The sequence below is a fragment of the Triticum dicoccoides genome, chromosome 4B (assembly GCF_002162155.2).
Source record: "Triticum dicoccoides isolate Atlit2015 ecotype Zavitan chromosome 4B, WEW_v2.0, whole genome shotgun sequence".
Lineage (NCBI taxonomy): Eukaryota > Viridiplantae > Streptophyta > Magnoliopsida > Poales > Poaceae > Triticum > Triticum dicoccoides.
The window spans coordinates 436,432,221-436,439,501 of record NC_041387.1 but is presented as its reverse complement, the minus strand read 5'-3'; positions in this window follow the sequence as shown (position 1 = coordinate 436,439,501).

The following is a 7,281-nucleotide window of genomic DNA, read 5'->3' as shown; positions in this document are numbered from 1 at the left end:
TCGTCGGGGACGAGGACAGCGGCCGGCGAGGCGGCTCCAGGCGAGGGCCACGAGGCCATTCCCGATCCGATCTGGATCGGGGGAAGAGGGAGACGTGGGGAGTGGGGGGGAGAGTGTGTGGTTAGGATTTCGGGGATGGGGGTTATGGGGAGGCCGGTTGGGCCAAGGGGGAGCTGGGCCGGCCTGGCAGGTCGTGGCCCAGTTGGGCCGGTGGCCTGCTGGGCCAGAGCCCCGGGGTTGCTCTTCCATTTTTTTTGTTGTTCCTTTTTTCCATTATCTCTTATTATTTGTTTTCTGTTTAATTCATTTAAAAGTATTTAGGCATTTTATAAAAATGTGTTTTCTGCACTATAATTACCTATGCCATTTTTGGCACAGCCCGAACATTTTAGTTTAATATTTTGAAAACTTTTGTCGTTTGATTGATTTAGGATTTAAATTTGAAACTGTTTCGAATTAACCCGAGATTAATTACAGTGACAGCGGTGATGTGTCATCATTAGTAGGGGATTACTGTAGCTTGATTATCCGGGCGTCACAGTGAGAAAGGGCAATGCACGGTACCGAAGAGGCTAGCAAATGCGGAAAGGTAAAAGTGTGTATGATCCATGGACTCAACATTAGTCAAAAGAACTCATATACTTATTGCAAAAATCTATAAGCCATCAAAAATCAAGTACTACGCACAATGCTCCTAGGGGGATAGATTGGTAGGAAAAGACCATCGCTCGTCCCTGACCGCCACTCATAAGGATGCACAAGGCAGGTACACTTCATGCTTCAAATTTGTTACACAACTTTACCCATACGTGCATGCTACGGGACTCACAAACTTCAACACAAGTATTTCTCAAATTCACAACTACTCAACTAGCACGACTTTGATATTATTACCTCCATATCTTAAAACAATTATTAAGCATTAGATTTATCTTAGTATTCAATTCACTCAAAAGAAAGTTTCACATATCTCGAACACTAAGTATATTAACATTAAGCAAATTACCATGCTATTAATGACTCTCAAAATAATCTAAGTGAAGCATGAGAGGTCAAGTTTCTTTAAAACAAATCCACCACCGTGCTCTAAAAGATCTAAGTGAAGCACTAGAGCAAAACTATCAAGCTCAAAAGATATAAGTGAAGCAATATGAGCAAAACTATCAAGCTCAAAAGATATAAGTGAAGCACATAGAGTATTCTAACAAATTCCAAAACATGTATGGCTCTCTCAAAAGGTGTGTACAGCAAGGATGATTGTGGTAGACTAACAAGCAAAGACACAAATAATACAAGACGCTCCAAGCAAAACACATATCATGTGGTGAATAAAAATATAGCTCCAAGTAAATTACCGATGGAAGTGGACGAAAGAGGGGATGCCTTCCGGGGCATCCCCAAGCTTTGACTTTTTGGTGTCCTTGGATTATCTTGGGGGTGCCATGGGCATCCCCAAGCTTAGGCTCTTGCCACTCCTTGTTCCATAATCCATCAAAAGAATTCACCCAAAACTTGAAAACTTCACAACACAAAACTCAATAGAAATCTCGTGAGCTCCGTTAGAGAAAGAAAACAAAAGACTACTTCAAGGTACTGTAATGAAATAATTTTTTATTTATATTGGTGTTAAACCTACTGTATTCAAACTTATCTATGGATCATAAACTATTTAATAGCCATAGATTCATCAGTATAAGCAAACAACACACGCAAAACAGAATCTGTCAAAAACAGAACAGTCTGTAGTAATCTGTAACTAACGCAAACTTCTGGAAGCCAAAAAATTCTACCAAAATTAGACGACCTAGGAAATTTGTTTAGTGATCAGTAGAAACTGGAATCACTATTTTATCACGTTCTGGTGATTTTTAATAATTCCGGCAGTGAGCGCAAAGATTCTGAAAATTACAGCAAGATCAAATAACTATCTTCCAAGATCTAATTGATTTAACTTGGCACAAACACTAATTAAAAGATAAAACCACATCTAAACAGAATCTAAATGGATTATTTATTCCTAAACAGAAGCAAAAACAAAAAACACAAAATAAAATTGGGTTGCCTCCCAACAAGCGCTATCGTTTAACGCCCCTAGCTAGGCATAAAAGCAAAGATAGATCTAGGTATTGCCATCCTTGGTAGGCAATCCATAAGTGGCTCTCATGATAGATTCATATGGTAATTTTATTTTCTTTTTAGGAAAGTGTTCCATGCCCTTCTTTAAGGGAAATTGAAATTTAATATTCCCTTCCTTCATATCAATAATTACATCAATCGTTATAAGGAAAGGTCTACCAAGAATAATAGGACATGAAGGATTGCAATCTATATCAAGAACGATAAAACCTATGGGCACATAATTCCTATTTGCAACAATAATAACATCATTAATTCTTCCCATGGGTTTTTTAATAGTGGAATCCACAAGATGCAAGTTTAGAGAGCAATCATCAAAGTCACGGAAATCTAGCAAATCACACAAAGCTTTGGGAATAGTAGAAACACTAGCACCCAAAATCACACAAAGCATGGAACTCATAATCTTTAATTTTAATTTTAATGGTAGGTTCCCACTCATCATGGAGTTTCCTAGGGATAGAAACTTTCAACTCAAGCTTTTCTTCATAAGATTGCATTAAGGCATCAACAATGTGTTCGGTAAAGGCCTTATTTTGACTATAAGCATGAGGAGAATTTAACACTGATTAAAAGGGCAGCCCCAGTGCATGCAGCTCCCGCTTGCGCAGGGTCTGGGGAAGGGTCCGACCACTTTGGGTCTATTGTACGCAGCCTTTCCCTACATTTCTGTAAGAGGCTGTTTCCAGGACTTGAACCCGTGACCTCATGGTCACAAGGCAGCAGCTTTACCACTGCGCCAAGGCTCCCCTTCTAAAGGGCAACCTGGTGCATGTAACTCCCGCTTGCACAGGGTCCAGGGAAGGGTCCGACCACTTTGGGTCTATAGTATGCAGCCTTTCCCTACATTTCTGTAAGAGGCTGTTTCCAGGACTTGAACCCATGACCTCATGGTCACAAGGCAGCAGCTTTACCACTGCGCCAAGGCTCCCCTTTTGAGTTCTATAGTACGCAGAATTTAACATAGATTGCAACAAGGAAATACAATCAATTAAAGAGCAATTTTCATAATTAAATTTCTTGAGATCCAAAATAGTGGGTTTAGCAATATATAGATTTTTATTTCTTTCAATCCCACTTTATCAATTTCATCATCAAGATCTAAAAACTCAGAATTCTTAGAATGCCTTCTAGGTAAAGGAAGATCATAATCAGATTCATCAAGATTCATATTGCAAAACAAGGATTTAATAGGGGACACATCAATAACTTTTAGATCTTCATCTTGATTTTCATAGGAATTAGAAGAACATGCTTTAATAAAGGCATCTTTGTAAGCACGCATCCTAGTGGTTCTTTCTTTGCACTCATCAATGGAAATTCTCATAGCTTTGAGAGACTCATTGATATCATGCTTAGGAGGAATATATCTAAGCTTTAAAAAATCAACCTCAAGAGAAATTCTATCAACGTTCCTAGCCAAATCATCAACTTTAAGCAATTTCTCTTCAAGCAAAGCATTAAAATTCTTTTGTGAATTCATAAACTCTTTAACACTACTCTCAAATTCAGAGGGCATCTTATTAAAATTTCCATAAGAGTTGTTGTAGGAATTTCCATAATTATTAGAGGGATTACTAGGATAAGGCCTAGAATTAAAATTCCCTCTATACGCTTTGTTACCAAAACTATTCCTACCAACAAAATTCACATCCATAAATTCATTATTATTCTCAAGCAAAGTAGATAAAGGCATATTATTGGGATCAGAAGAAACACTCTTAACAAATAAATTTCTAAGTTCATCCATCTTTTCACTCAAAACATTGATTTCTTCTATAGCATGCACCTTTTTATTAGTAGATCTTTCAGTATGCCATTGAGAATAATTGACCATAATATTATCTAGGAGTTTAGTAGCATCTCCTAAAGTGATTTCCATAAAAGTGCCTCCCGCGGCCGAATCTAAAAGATTTCTAGAAGCAAAATTCAATCCAGCATAAAAAATTTGTATAATCATCCACAAGTTGAAACCATGAGTAGGACAATTATGTAGCATTAATTTCATTCTATCCCAAGCTTGTGCAACATGTTCATGATCAAGTTGCTTAAAATTCATAATATCGTTCCTAAGAGAGATAATCTTAGCTGGAGGAAAATACTTAGAGATAAAAGCATCTTTGCACTTGTTCCAAGAATCAATACTATTTTTAGGCAAAGATGAAAACCACGCTTTAGCACGATCTCTAAGTGAAAAAGGAAATAGCTTCAATTTAACGACATCATTATCGACATCTTTTTTCTTTTGCATATCACATAAATCAGCGAAGCTATTCAGGTGAGTAGCGGCGTCTTCACTAGGAAGGCCGGCGAATTGATCTTTCATAACAAGATTCAACAAAGCGGTATTGATTTCACAAGATTTAGTATTGGCAAGAGGAGCAATCGGAGTGCTGAGGAAATCATTGTTATTGGTATTGGTGAAATCACACAATTTGGTAGCATCTTGAGCCATCGCGACAAACAAGCAAACTAACACACGAGCAAACAAAAGGCAAAGGGAAAAAGAGGAGGAGATTGGGAAAGAGAGGGCGAATAAAACGACAAGGGTGAAGTGGGGGAGAGGAAAACGAGAGGCAAATGGCAAATAATGTAATGCGAGAGATAGGGATTGTGATGGGTACTTGGTATGTTGACCTTTGCGTAGGCCTCCCCGGCAACGGCGCCAGAAATACTTCTTGCTACATCTCGAGCTTGCGTTGGTTTTCCCCGAAGAGGAGGGGGTGATGCAGCACAGTAGCGTAAGTATTTCCCTCAGTTTTTGAGAACCAAGGTATCAATCCAGTAGGAGGTCACGCGCAAGTCCCTCGTACCTGCACAAAACGATAGCAACTCGCAACCAACGCTTAGGGGTTGTCAATCCCTTCACGCTCACTTACGAGAGTGAGATCTGATAGAGATAATATTTTTGGTATTTTTGGTATAAAGATGCAAAGTAAAAAAGGTAAAAGCAAAACAAGTAAATAAAGTGATGGAGATTGATATGATGAGAATAGACCTGGGGGCCATAGGTTTCACTAGTGGCTTCTCTCAAGAGCATAAGTATTCTACGATGGGTGAACAAATTACTGTTGAGCAATTGATAGATTTGAGCATAGTTATGAGGTTATCTAGGTATGATCATGTATATAGGCATCACGTCCGTGACAAGTAGATCGAAACGATTCTGCATCTACTACTATTACTCCACTCATCGACCGCTTACAGCATGCATCTAGAGTATTAAGTTAAAAGCAGAGTAACGCCTTAAGCAAGATGACATGATGTAGAGGAATAAATACCTCATCTTGTTATCCTCGATGGCAACAATACAATACGTGCCTTACAACTCTTTCTATCACTGAGTAAGGACACCGCAAGATTGAACCCAAAGCCATGCACTTCTCCCATTGCAATAATTACCAATCTAGTCGGCCAAACCAAACGGATAATTCGAAGAGACTTGCAAAGATAACTCAATCATACATAAAAGAATTCAGAGAAGATTCAAATATTATTCATAGATAAGCTGGATCATAAACCCACAATTCATCGGTCTCAACAAACACACCGCAAAAAGAAGATTACATCGAATAGATCTCCACGAGAGAGGGGGAGAACATTGTATTGAGATCCAAAAAGAGAGAAGAAGCCATCTAGCTACTAACTATGGACCCGAAGGTCTGAAGTAAACTACTCACACTTCATCGGAGGGGCTATGGTGTTGATGTAGAAGCCCTCCATGGTGGATGCCCTCTCCGGCAGAGCTTCGGAACAGGCCCCAAGATGGGATCTCGTGGATAGAGGAAGTTGCGGCAGTGGAATTAGATTTTTGGCTCCGTCTCTGGACTATTGGGGGTACATAGGTATATATAGGAGGAAGGAGTACGTCTGCGGACCTCCAAGGGGCCCACGAGGTAGGGGGCGCGCCCAGGGTGGGCGCGCCCTCCACCCTCGTGACCTCCCCGGAAGCTTCTTGGAGTAGGATCTAAGTCTCCTGGATCACGTTCGGTGAGAAGATCACGTTCCCGAAGGTTTCATTCCATTTGGACTCCGTTTGATATTCCGTTTCTTCGAAACATTGAAATATGCAAAAAACAACAATTCTGGGCTGGGCCTCCGGTTAATAGGTTAGTCCCAAAAATAATATAAAAATGGAAAATAAAGCCCAATATAGTCCAAAACAGTAGATAAAGTAGTATGGAGCAATCAAAAATTATAGATACATTGGAGACGTATCACGGCCCTGCGCTGCCGTCGCCCGCCACTCCGTCGACCTCCGCCGCCTCCTCGCCCCTCGCCGGAGTTCGCCTCGCCGGACTCTGTCGTCGCCGGATCCGGCCGGGGTTGGATCGGATCCACCAACCCCGCCAACCAAACGTCTCCGTCCCGCTTCGCCCGATCCCGCGTTGACTTTTCCCGGAGGTTGTTTTTCACTAAGTCCCTTAATTTTTGCATTATGTTGCCATGTTCGTCATGCCATAACTTCTTGCATGTAGCTCCGTTTTGTGCGTGTAATATATAAAAATGTTCATCATGAGATGTCCTCCATATTTTCCATTGTGTCATGCTTGTTTGAGTTCATCTTGATGCCCTTATCATGGTTGCAAGAGTGCTATATGATGTTAACTGCTGTCTGTTATCAGAACTTGTTGTTTTGTCTTTTTCATTGCATTTTGTGTGTGCATCCTATTTGCTTGATGTCTACATGAGTTTTGAGCTACATCATGCCATCTTTACAGTGGTGCAATCCATGTATTTTTGTATGCCTTGTGGTGACTGCATCAAGCTTGTGTAGTAGGGTACTTGCTGTTACTGTTTTGCTAGGCTGAACCTGTTATATCTTGATGCTATGTAAACCTGCTGCTACACGTCATTCTATGCATAATCTGGAGATGTTCACTAAGGATGTTTTGTTATACATGCCATGCTCTATCCATCAATGCCCTTGGTTGCATTTATACCCTGCTGTAGCTTGTTGTAATCTTGCCCCAAAATTTGCTAAATAATGGTGCTGTCAGCCTGTTAACATTAAGTTCAGTTCTACCATGTGTCTTGCTAGTGATCCATGCACCCTATGACTATGCTATTGCCATGCTTAGGTCCATAAGAATGTCTTCTTACTGTTGGTTACCTTGTCATGCCATGTGTTGCTTTGTGGCTAGT